Here is a 12,927-nt window from a genome sequence, read left to right on the forward strand (position 1 = left end):
ATTTCTAAGACCCATTACTTGATGACAGCATGATTTAAGGAAAGTGGGGTGTATATTTTTACTACATATTCATTTAGATTTGTTTTAATAACAAGTAACTGTTCAGTTTCAGTGGATATATTTTGCTTGAAAGAATTCAAGATGAATTATATTTAAATATCTCCTGGTTTTACCTTTTTTATTTTTCCTATAGGCATACCACTAAAAAAAACAAAGAAAGCACAGTATAACAAGATTCAATATAGTGTGCTTTGCTTTTCTCATTGTAGAATTTGCACTTACATAAATAAATTGTGTTAGTAGATTAAATTTAAGCCTACCTCATGTCTCAGTCTGAAATTGTAATTGAAATGTTGTTTCACTAGCATGTTATTTGAGTAATTAGGTTTTGCTGTCATTGAACCCAACTGCTAAACCCACAGTACCTCAGTGCGAGCAGGATCAGGAGCATGCTGCATTTCAGTCAGTCCCTGTAGAAAATGTCCTGTTGTAATGCAATTATTCTCTCTTCCCTTAGTGTCCTGTGGAGTTTAAGTTAGACAAGTGAGCTAAAGACTTGAGAGACATATTTAGTGTCTACTGCAGCAGTAGGAAGGAAATCTGAGGACTTGTTAAAAGGAAAGATTTAGAAGCAGAAATTCTACTGAGAGAACTGAACAGAGTGTTAGCAGTCAGGAGGATCTGCTTTTCCACTTGTTGCTTTGATAACGGATAAAAGGCTGTCATGAACTGCAGGCTACCAGCTGGGAGCAGATAGAGTAATCCCGGCAGAGGGCTGGCCCCGAACTACACAGGCATTCCTTTAAATCTTAGAGACCGTAGGAAAGTTGTTTTTTTCTCCCTACCAACATCGTCATTATTCATGATGATGTTTTCCATCCCAGTTTAACACTTTGGTCAAGTAAATCTACTTTACAATATTCTCATGATTGAAATATAAGCAAATATCACATAGTCAAAGATATTTCAGCTATTTCACTCAACTGCCTAGAGATAAATTCCAGAGAACTAGATCAGGCATAAAATAGCACTGCCGTAAGAAACTCTGCTGTTTGACTATAAAGGTGTATTGCACCCAACAGGCAGACAATCACGGGGATGATCTGTAGCGTGTCTTCCCTGTAATCAGTTGCTTTCTGTAATAACCACACTTGATAAATGCAATCTAGAGGATGTTACTTGAATAGGAACAGAATGTCACTTGCTAGGAAGTGAGGCAGCATGCCCTCTGCGCGGTACGAACATGCAAACACAGCGACGGGCAGAACCCAGCAAAGCCACGCACGCCTCAATTTACTGGTGTGCACTGGGCCACCAAGGTCATGTTACTGACACGCTGCACACGCAGGATTGGGCCAGTAGCATTTGCTAGTATGTATACAGATGCTTGACTAGAGCCGTGTTGTTTCAACTTGCATTATTCTAGCAAAGGGGGAAAAATAAACAGAAAGAGTGCTTAAAGCTCTGATTGTCATTCTATACTGTTCACTTCAATGATACATTGAGGGCCCTAGCTTACTTTGTATTCTTATGTGTAATTACCCGTATCAAAAAAAAAAGAAAAAAAAAAGAAAAAAAAAAAAAACACAACACTCATTAGTGTTCTGTTCCACTGACTTAATTATACCCCTTAATTAAATTTTGACTAACTGGGGGTCACTGCAGTGTCAGTGGGATTTGTCACTGTTTGTCAGCAGGTGTCTGGTCACATCTATTTCTGGTTTCCCTGTTGCTGTATTCTGTTTAAGAGTGTGGTCTTTTCTACTTGCAAAGAACAATTATGCATTACCTTATTGTGTTCAGTGCCTCGCAAATTAAATGAAACACTAGTGAATCTGTTCTGTAATACTAGCACCCAGTCTTTACAGGCAGGAGATGGGGAATCAAGCAAATATAAACCTTTTCTAAATAGAGTTTATTACTTCACTTGTGCTCCTTTTCAAAGGCTTATTCTTCCAGCACACAGAGGCCATGGTATTATTAATTTATCAGATAATCTTGTGTTCAACAGGCGTAAAAATATATCGCAAATAGCAATCCAGGGATACTTCTCCTTTCCCCTACCTCCTAAACATGAAATGAATTTGAAACATGACCAGCAAGAACGAGCTAAATCAATATTACATGCATAACAAATACAACGTGGCATGTGCTGCTACTGCCGTGCTGCGCAGAGTGAGAAGACCGAGGCTCCCGGTTCAGTGTTCCCTGAATAATTCAGTGGGAGGTCTGCATGTGCAATAAGGGCATAACAGTGCCAATTCCTTCTATTTCAAATTTGCATGTTTTGGGTTCATTATTTTAGAAAGTTACTTAGGGGAGATATAATTCCCATGTTTACACATATAATAGGCACCTAATGTTCATCTGAATAATTGATTAGTCAAGTCAGGCTTTCATAATTAGTTGTTGGCTTTTCAGTACAAGCCCACAAAACACTTGTCAATCTACAGACATTTTTAATTTATTAATATATATGTTATCAACAGAGCTGCAGTCGTTACCTGGAAAGCATTTATTATTTATTCTGTGGGGGCAAAAGAAGCATTTCCATTCTAGGCATGTATTTTCAATCTATTGTACTTACCCAGAAGATCATCTTTTTTTTTTTTTCTTAAAGTTTTCATGAATGTTCTCTGCTTGTAGGCACTTGCTTACAGTGGAAATCAGAAAGTGGGGTTTTAAAAAAATCCATTCCTGTGTTACATAGACGCTAGAGTGAGAAGTTTCATTGATTATAAAATAATGTGTATCACTTATTTGTACACAGATGAAATAACAGCCACCAAAATACATGACGCTAACAAGTATCCCTAGTGCAGCCATATATTCCTTCACCAGCCACATGCATCTGTTGATAACACGTGTGCAGGGATATTGCAGTTATGAGTTGGGGAGCTATGAGGTAAATGGCAAAACTCTAAGATAAACTGTATTTATCATCAACTTCGTGACCTTATTTGAACTCTACCACCAATATATATTTTTATTCTTTATATTCCTGACCAGTTTCATGTAGTTGCCATTAAAGGGAAAAAGCACCCTCCTTACTCCAGAAATGTTATATTTTGTGCCCATGATAAAAAATTCATAAAACAAAATCTTTGATTGTGAAGTCCAGAATAAAACTCATTCATTTGTTACTAGTAGTTAAAAACCTAGCTGTCTGATAAAATAACAGGACTAGAAATTGTGTTATTTTACTGGGAAACAAACCACCTTTCCACTGGGATGCAGCATTTACTTCTAGCACTTTTGAGTGTAAGACTGAGTGTTATAAATATATTATTATTTATGGAAAAAGTATTTCAGTTCTGTGTATGCTATAAGTTTACTTTCCTTTGCTCCTATTCAGAAGAATCACCTTCACTTTAGTGAAAATACGTAAACTTCTACTTCTTATCAGTAAGATCACAACAAATGCTTCAAGAAACACGGAAAGTGCTTTCCTCAATCAAATGCCGCCTGAGGCTTGTTCTATTGGATGTGTATTAAGTTCCTTGCTTTACAAGTGGAAAGATGCAAATATAGTACCTGAATTCTAAAAAAACTTTTATATCCAAAGCATGTCTAGAATATCCCTTAGTTTATTTGGGGTAAAAAAATGATGCAAAAATCCCACCACAGCAGTAGAAAAAATGGTATGCATATTTTGGTGGTGTGATTTATTTATTTGTGGTTCACCACTGAATTATGTGGTCTTACAAAATTCACACAACAAAGTTCTTGAGCAATACTACAGCATCTTGTATAATATATTCATTAATGTAGTATGCATATACCCTTTCTCAGTGTCTACTTAAAGATGGAAGAAATAGCAGAATCCCTTCAAAGAAATTCAGTTACATGCCTCCCATGGAAGAATGCAAATATATTTCTAAGGGTGGCATTATAAAGTTCCTCCTCTGCAATACATATATCTTGTTCTAATATACATTTTTATTATCTATTTTTACATCTGTTACAAAGTAATCGAAAATGAAACACTATACTGTAAAGAACGCAATAAACGTATAGGATTCCGAGCTAAGTTTGCAACTACTGTTTTAATTTTCAGTACAACATTTTGTGTACTGTTAGAATTTCAATCACAGCATTATATTAATAGAAGGATTTTCTACCAGGATATTTTTAAGCACAGTGGTTGCTACCTGGAAAGTATTTATAATTTAGGCTAGTGGGCTAATTAGGGAATCGAGCCATGTGAACAGTTTAATATCCGCATTCTCACTATTAGTGTAGAAAGTTCTCACCAGTTCCCCTGTCTATTAACCTAAGAGTTCAGAAACATTTCCCATTGGTATTGTATGGCTATCTCGGTTCTTCCATTTAGACATTGAAAGAGCATTGTTTCAAGAAATGTTTTACAATTGGAAATAGATGTATCTGCTAAAGAGATTCATATTTCCATGATTAGACAGGTGATCTGATCACAAGGCGGAAAAGAGTTCATATAAATAAACAATGAATTAGAAACCTGAATAGGATTGCTAAATCTGTTTTTCTAGGTTACAGTTAAATGAGAAGCATTATGTGGGCTTTCAGATAAACTCACAAAGCTCTTATCTATACAAACCTGATAGATCTGCCATTATTCTTAGTGAATAACAGAAGTTATATCATTCAGTTTCATTAAAAATACATTAATCCTTTTTTAGTAACCTTCTTCTAATTCATTGATTCAATTATACATTGTACAATAAAAATGTTCAGTATAATAAAAATACAGTATTAAAATGTGCTTTATACATAAATATTTCATTGCAATGAGATTATTCAGGGCTTTAAAATTATTAACAATATGAATGTCATGTTCTGAGACAACAAAGTGTAGTTTTGTTCAGCATCTCTGAAGCTGTGTATCAGAAAGATTAGTCTATATAACAGGATGGCCTGGCATAGTTGCTTAGAGTATTACGTGCAGTCATTTCATGCAGAGACGTCCTGTAAAGTTAGTGGCACTTACCAGCATGGGTTAATTAAGGGACAGGATGGTGTTGTAGGATGTACACAGGCCTTGTGAAGACAGGTAGAATTCCACCCTCACCCGAGAGCTGCCTCAGGGCATTAGGGCTCCAGTGTAGCTCTGGATCTGGCAGTTCAGCGGTTCAGGTAAACCAGCTATGTAGTCCCAAAGCTGAGGGAAAAAAATAAATAAATAAAAGGAGAAGTTGAAGAAAATAGGGAGGCCTGTAGCTTGTGTAGTCTCTCTATAGCTTGTGTAGTCTTTTAGCTGAGAAAATAAGGAAACAGAGAGACTCTGTGTGCTTATTGGCACGGCGCACCAGGCACAAACCTACGGACAACAGCTAGAGTAACCCACCAAAGACTTGAATCAATTTAGACACAGCTAATGCTTCTTAGGGTTTTGTGTTCAATTTATTATTTTTTTTCGTGGCAGGAGAGCAAGGTGTCAGTGGCCGTATTTCACATGGTTTTAAACCAACTGATTTTAGCACGGCACAGTTGAGCAGTTTCTGTGCCAGACAGTGGAAGCTGATGGTAGCTGTGAAAAGCTGGCATGATTTCTGCAAGCATTCCAAGACTAGAGAAGAAAGCCCTTCGTATTTTCATTAGTCATCCCTTTTCAGATTTACTTTTAATTCTTTCAGCAAAGCAGATTATTAAAAGCAATGACCTGAGGTCTTCATTCAGATATCAGACTTGCAATCCTGTATAATGCGTGCTGCAGGGCAGAGGTCACACTGACGAGTCTGTTAATGCAGTCACTGTGGGATAAGATCAATCTCCATACTTCACCATATTGATCTAATAGCTCATTGGCACTTCCCTCTTTGAATTGATTAGCTCATGTGTGAAAAGAGATTGATGGGTTTCTGACCCTGAGGAGCCCGTCAGGGCACACCCATGGCAGGGGAAGTGGATGTTTTCACTGCTTCATTTGGGTGGCTCATTATGTGGATGACTCACGGGGAATAAGGGTCATAACATTGTTTTATGAATTATTTACAACAAAATATCAGGTTTTCATTTCATTTGATGCTCTACCTGTACTGAATCCTTTATAAACAGAGCGTGAAGAAAGAGACATGAACGACGAGTAAGTGCCAAATATTTGCGTAAAGGGAACTAGCACATATAAGTGACCTTAAAATACAATTTTACTAATATGAGGTAATCGTAATAGATATGAGGGTAGGAATAGACTTCATGGGTCATCTAGTCCATTCCCCTTATACTATGACAGAATATTGATGATATCTAGAAATGAATTACATTTTAATTGCATATACTGGAGAAGTACTCACAGTGAATCTAGTTCGGACACCTCAGGGAACTTCATATGCGCATTGCACTGGAGAAAGGGGCAATGTGCACGCAACATGTGAGCTAAAAATAAACTATGAACATTTTAGAAGTAACCTAAAAAAAAAAAAAAAAAAGGATTCAACTCCATTTATCAAATAGTCATATATTTACAAAATGCATATATTTGACACAGTAGATTGGACTTTGGTGGTGTGTTTGCTCATGCAAGAGGGAATATAAAAGGAGCTGTCGCCAAAAGCTGAATTTAGAAGTTGGCTCGTGTTAGGTTCTACTTAAAAAAATACATTACCAGTCTTCATAGATATAAAGCAATACAAACTAAGGACCTGCTCCTCAAGTCTTCTATTGAAGCACAGGCATTTTTGTACTTCTATCTTCATATGAATTGTTGAATTAGTCTTAAAGATGTTTATAAAAAAATAATTTCTTATATACCATCCAATCTCAGGATGGTATATGATACCATACCTAGGATGGTGTTGCATAGGGTGTCAGGTTTTAGTTATGCCACAATATAAAAAAATACTGAGGAAAAAGTTCTTATTGTGTTGTTATGCTGATGCTTAGATTTAAGAAAGAAAATAGTGAACTTGACCAATAATATCTTGTTGCATTGTTTAAATGGAATTTCTGGATTTATTTTGTAGACTGGCTGTTTGAAGTCACACAAAATCATATTTACAGAGAAACATCCATGCATGCTTCACACAGTCAGGCAATCTTTTTCTACTATTAGATTTATGGTAACAAACAGGTACTGCATAAAAACATAGAAATAGGCAGTACCTTCCCTAAAGACCCTGTAGTCTAAAAGAAACATATCCTCAGGCAGATCAGTTTAAAAAAAAAATAAAGAAAAGAGTCAAAGAGGGAATTCAGTCCATTAACTGTCAGTGACATGATGCTGAATATTTGTATAATCTTTCATTAATTTAGATTTCTAAATCATTCAAGATATTTTATATACCACAAAAATTGCCCTGATACAGACTTATGGAGCCATGTTAAAAAATAAGTTCTAATATACCTAGAAATGAGATGTTATAGACAGTGTTACAATCCAATTTCCTTTAATAAATCTGGGATAAATATGTGACTGATGAATGATTCCTGTTATATTTGGGTATCAAAGTAATATTTTAATCATGGTAAATCTTCAGAAATTAAACTCAAACTTAATTACAAAACAAAATAACAGGTACACAGACATAGATTAATAGCAGATTGCTAGACGTTTGAACAGAAATGGTGTAAAAAATGATTTTTTTAAAGAAAATTTTGCCATTCTATTACAAGCCCTTGCCCATTGACCAGAGTCTTCCAGTCTGACTGAAACCTCACTTTCATAGTTGTGGTATATGGTGCACTCATGGGTGAATAGGAAGTAATCAGAGCAACCTGATTTTGTTGTTCGTCCTCCCAGCTGACATCCAGAAATGAGCTAAGAAAAAAATAAGAAATTAGATGCTCAGACTTTCTCCCTTTTTCTTAAACTCACCATTAATCTTTTGCATCCAGATATTTAGGAACCCAGTTTAGAGACTCAACATTTGGATACCTGATAAGTGTCCAGCTGTGAAAACAGCTTGCTTAGCTGTGCTTGCCTCCTTCACCAGTCCACAATCATTTTACCTGTAACGTTTCTCTTCATTCCACATTCTGTACTGCAAAAACTCCTCTTACCAACATAAGAAGAAGCCCAAATAAAAACAGCTTCTTTGAGGATATCACACAGAACTGTAGGGGGTTGGAAGGGACCTTGTAAGATCATCCATTGGGTCCAACCCCTAACCCCCATATCTTTAAACAAACATTAATATTAATCCTAACTGCAGTGCTAATGTCTGTATGGGACCTGGGCAGAGATGTGACAACCTTATTTTAATGACACTTCAGAGATTTCCAAATTAGAATACAGGAAACAGGAAGTGGGAATAAATGAAACAATGCCAAATAAAGGGATAAATGGAAAAAACATTTTAATACACTATTCCTTGAACATTCATTCAATCAACACTTCCTGTGATTTTAATAGCATGGTTCTTTCTGCTCTTTTACACTTGAATTTTTCAGGAAAAGGAGCTAATTTTCACGTAGATGCTGTTCAGAGTTGAAAGAATTTAGCTAGATGGTAGTAGCTGCATGCCGAGAGCCTCCTGCAATGCTTTTAAGATGTAAAGAGAAGAGAGAAGCACTAAGTCTTTTGGATCACTCCTATATACACTAACTCACTGGTTCTTACTTCTCCACAATGTGCTTGTATAACTTCAGCTTCCTTTGGCAGTGTTTTTAAGCGACTTTTTCTCTCAAATCGGAAAGGTACTAGTTTAGTACATGACAACCCCCATTCCTAACACTGAACATTCTGTCACTTGCTCCCTTATCATTGCATCTTCTTTCTCATTTCATCTCTGCCCCAGTGACTTACTGTTACTGCTGCAGCTCCTGGGATGTAAGACAACCTTTCTGTATTTTTTCTTCATCAGTATACCATCTCCTTTCACATCTTGTCTGAAGACACTGTTTCTTGTGATTTCTTACTGCTTTCGCTGTTATTTTCTCGGCAGTTTGATTACAAAACGGGAAAACACTGTGAAATACATTTGTGTGGCAAATGCAGTGCTTTACCAGCTTCTGTTGCCAAAGGTGTAATATAGGTGACTTTCTGTCCTGTAATACACTATAGCTCCCTGTCTTGAGACTTCAGATCCATATGTTTTGGTGATTCAAATACGAGCAGAAGGATGGACTATGAAAAGTAAAATAGAACAAAGTATTTTAGTTCCTGAAAAAGATTGAAATGCTGTGTAATCAAATGATAATGAACACTTAAAATATAAAACCAGTTCTTCTATACCCAAGATAGTGTTATATATATATATAATAGATTATAAGCAAGCAAACAAATAGTATCAGTGTAACCTTAATGGCGAAGGGATCTCCATAGGAGCTCACATGGTGACATATTTTAATCTAGAAAATATTACCAATATAATAAAAGCAAAATAAAATGAAAACAAAATGTTACTATAAACATTAAAAAGACGTTAATTTCAGAATAAAAATTAGTTGTGCCTTCAGATGTAGTGTTTTATAGAAATGGTACGTAAGATCCAATGTATTAGATTTTGACATGGTTTATTCAGTGTTCAGCCCTGGGTATCACTAACACATAAATGGAAAATTTTCCTTCTCCCATTTACACTGCTATAAATTTAAAGTAATTGCTTTTTAGGTATGAAGTCAGAAGATGATTTGCATACTCCCATTAGTGTAACTGGGCACATAGTCCAGCGCTGTGCACACAAACCAACATCTGTAGGTGTCACCTAAAAGAATAAGATTATACTTCTCTTGGCTTGCCCTCTCCCTATAGCCCATACCCCCTTGAAGAGCTGTACTGGAAATAAAGAAATGCAAACGCTATTAAACAAGGGGGGAACCACATAGTGTAATTTAAATGAGAGCCAATTTAAGTAACTCTTGTGTTAATGCATGCAAAAAACAGCGTTATGGGGCATACAGCACTTGAAAGAACATGACCCTGTGTGTTGGGAGACTGCTCTGCCTGCCTGTTACCATATTAAAGGTTCTTTCTGAAATTAGCATGTCTCTCGTGTCACAAGCTAAAAATATTTTTCCATATTATACTTAGCTGATTGAGTTTAAATAGAATATTTATTCTGCAGAAAATAAATTTATTTATTACTATGACTTTAATAATTTACACTATTAATGCACCTCTGTGTGTTGTATTGATCTCTGTCGAGATTTGATGTTGCTGTTTTCTAATAAATTTTACAAATGAGAGTTAATGTAGGAGGTAAAGTTTACATATAAACTATTGGAATAAATGTCAGGTAGAAAAATGGGGTAGCTGTAAGAAAAACGACATGATAATTTATCCAATAAATCACCAAACAGGAAAGGAATATTACATATTAAAAATCCTTTCAGATAATACTATAATATTTGTGACTTGGAGAAGATCACAGAGACTTTAATTGAAGTTTGCTGTACAATATAGTGAAACTGCTCACTGAATATATTGAAAATAAATTCACCATCCATTCTTTAAAATTTACTAGACTCAGTCTTGTCTTCTCATTCCCCAGAGAACATCATTGCGCATCCTAAAATGCAGATCAGACCCATAACGATAATGATGAATTGAATGGGCCTAATCCTGATCCTGTTTACACAGAAGTCAAAGGACTGGTGTCCATGCAAGTTCAGACTTAAGAATCTGGCCCAGCACATTTTGGAATTTAGTTTGTTGATACCAGAAAACACAGAAATATTTCTGGAATAATTCAAGGGAAAAGTTTTACTGTCAAAATTGCTACACAAACTACATAGCATTAAATGATTTATTTTTATTTTTTTAAGTTCTAGACCCAACTATGCACAAACTTGTATTTTAGTAACACTGGTACAGATACTCACAGGAGTAGGATTTTGAAGATCAGTTCTATGGATCCAGTCATGAAGAAGACATCTCCTTCTTCATCCTGTGAAACAGGTGCTGAGAAGAATATTTTTCCTCTTTACTTAGCTTTGCATTCACTTTGACAGGGAAGAAACATTGCATTGTAAGCAAAATTTTCACTTGGACTAAAAAGAAATCCTTTCCCTATTTTCAGTTTTAAAAAAATGATACAAAAAAGAACCCGAGAAAAACACATTTATAATTCATCAGAAATAATGCTGACTGCAAAACACTAAGTATCATGCAATTTGCACAGAGATACACATAGTTTTCAGGAAAAGGAAAAAAAAATTACATTGCATTTGCTGTGCTCTATATTATATATACACACAAAGTTTATAGTAACAGCCCTTTCATCTGCTATTTGAAGAACTGAGATTTGCTGTTTACTTTTCCCTTCATAGAGTGGGATAGACTCCAAACAGATTCTGAAGACCTATACAAGAAGAGAGGTCTTATTCTTTAGTAGGATCACCTTTTGCTGCTTGCTCATACTCTCTTCAGCAGTGTGAGCCCCTAGACCCATGTGTGTTGAGTTATATTCCTGCAAGAGTGCTGTGGACTGGTGCTTGAGGCTGTTTCTTTTATGGAAGTATTTTGTCTAGTCAGAAGGTGAACACTGAAACTGGGAAGTGACTGGTCATGGCTGGTGATCCCCTTTCACAGTGATCTTAGACAGCCGGCCAGGAGCACGCGAGGAGAGAAGATGTTGCAGAGCCATCACTCTGCCCGTGGGCGTTCGCTAAGCAGGAAACACCCCATGCCGCCCGGAGCGTGGGCACTACCTAGTCACTTCAAGTGTTGGAAGGGTAGAAGCATGGGGATGTTCAAAGATATAATGCTGCTTTATGCTACAAATTCCTTATTTATGCCCTTTAACAAAGTAAAAAGTTGCTTGATATTCCAAATATTAATAGTGCTATGAATAGGAAATTAATGAAACATTTTAGTCCTCTCTGGGTTCTCTGATGTTGCAAAAAGGCCGAGCTTATTAGTCTTTCCTTCAGGGCGGTACTTAGCACTTACTTTCCTCTGTCTGGATACTGGTTCCTGGAAGGCACATAGAAATTTAATGTCTTGGATACATGAACTCTCTGTTGAAATTAGCTGACACTGGTTTGATGGATTCAGAAGTTACTGAAGGCAGAAGTGTACACACACACGCACACACAGGCGCAGGCACACACTGAGTATAATTGCATCTTTATAAGATCCTCTTTATATGCCATAAAGGAGCAGGAAGAGGCACACACTGGAATATTTCTATATTCCTTTCATTTTTAAATCATGAAAAAAATGTAGATTGCTACCAAACTCTAGCATGTTTTATATTTGCTTTAAACTAGAGCTAGACAGTCGTCTAACCAGAGCAACAGGACAGCCATCTAATGCAACCAGGGCTTGGAAAGATCACTCCCTGCCTTCACGTAGAATAGGCAATTTTGTATAACACGGGTTTCTAGTAAAGAGGTGGAACGATCGTAGTTAATGTTGAATCATTTTTTCTTGAACTTTGCAGCATTTATTACTGAGGTTACAGACAGTAATCATGTTTAATTAGGGCATTCACTGATTCTGAAATTTTGTGCATTTTCTTTTAAAACCGCATTGGCTACTATGTGCTGCTTTTGACAGCAACCTTGCACAGGTTTCCCACTGTTAGCAGCAACCCATCTGCAGAGTCCAAATCCTTTTTTACCCATGTAATGATTTGGAAACCATGTACGCATTCAGTAGTAAAAATTAGCCTCTGGAATGAACTTGTCAAATAAAACTTTGATTTGGGGCGATTTGCTTCACTATAGCATAAGAAAATGAAGTATCAACTCGAGCTGTATGTCTGCAATGACTTGTCAGTGATCTCCAAAATACATTTGAAAGGAAGTTCAACCATCCCTTGAACTTGTATGCTGTAGGCTGAACAATTCAGACAGATGTTTAATCGCTTCATATTCACTAGGAAATGGCTATTCAATGGCCGTAGAATTTGAAAGTGGCATTGGCATTCCCTTTTAGAAGCATAAGTAAAAACAATTCAGCTGAATCCAACACATTTTTATCACACAAATTTCAATCATCGTATTTTTTGTTTTAATCATTAGATACCCTTTTAAATTTTTAGTAGCAGAAAAGCCCAGAGCTATAGC

At 36.3% G+C, this 12,927-nt stretch overlaps 1 protein-coding gene and 1 long non-coding RNA gene across 14 annotated transcripts in view; one reads left to right on the plus strand and one right to left on the minus strand.

The window, feature by feature from the left end:
* NR5A2 (nuclear receptor subfamily 5 group A member 2) overlaps positions 1-12,927 on the plus strand; it is an 87,260-nt gene that overhangs the window by 31,470 nt on the left and 42,863 nt on the right. The window lies entirely within an intron of this gene.
* The window catches only part of LOC137860593 (uncharacterized), a 38,573-nt gene that overhangs the window by 7,413 nt on the left and 18,233 nt on the right, over positions 1-12,927 (minus strand). For 10 of the 13 annotated variants that reach the window (XR_011099069.1, XR_011099068.1, XR_011099066.1 and 7 more), the window contains 7 exons: positions 10,738-10,816; positions 8,720-9,040; positions 7,633-7,732; positions 6,270-6,384; positions 4,967-5,137; positions 2,588-2,697; positions 426-521 (listed from right to left, as the gene is read on the minus strand). This is a non-coding gene — a long non-coding RNA (uncharacterized lncRNA). Of the gene's footprint in view, positions 1-425; positions 522-2,587; positions 2,714-4,966; positions 5,138-6,269; positions 6,385-7,632; positions 7,733-8,719; positions 9,041-10,737; positions 10,817-12,927 lie in introns of all 13 variants that reach the window. The other 3 variants (XR_011099062.1, XR_011099067.1, XR_011099058.1) reach the window with 3 other exon arrangements.

This window comes from Anas acuta, chromosome 8, assembly GCF_963932015.1.
Source record: "Anas acuta chromosome 8, bAnaAcu1.1, whole genome shotgun sequence".
Classification (NCBI taxonomy): domain Eukaryota; kingdom Metazoa; phylum Chordata; class Aves; order Anseriformes; family Anatidae; genus Anas; species Anas acuta.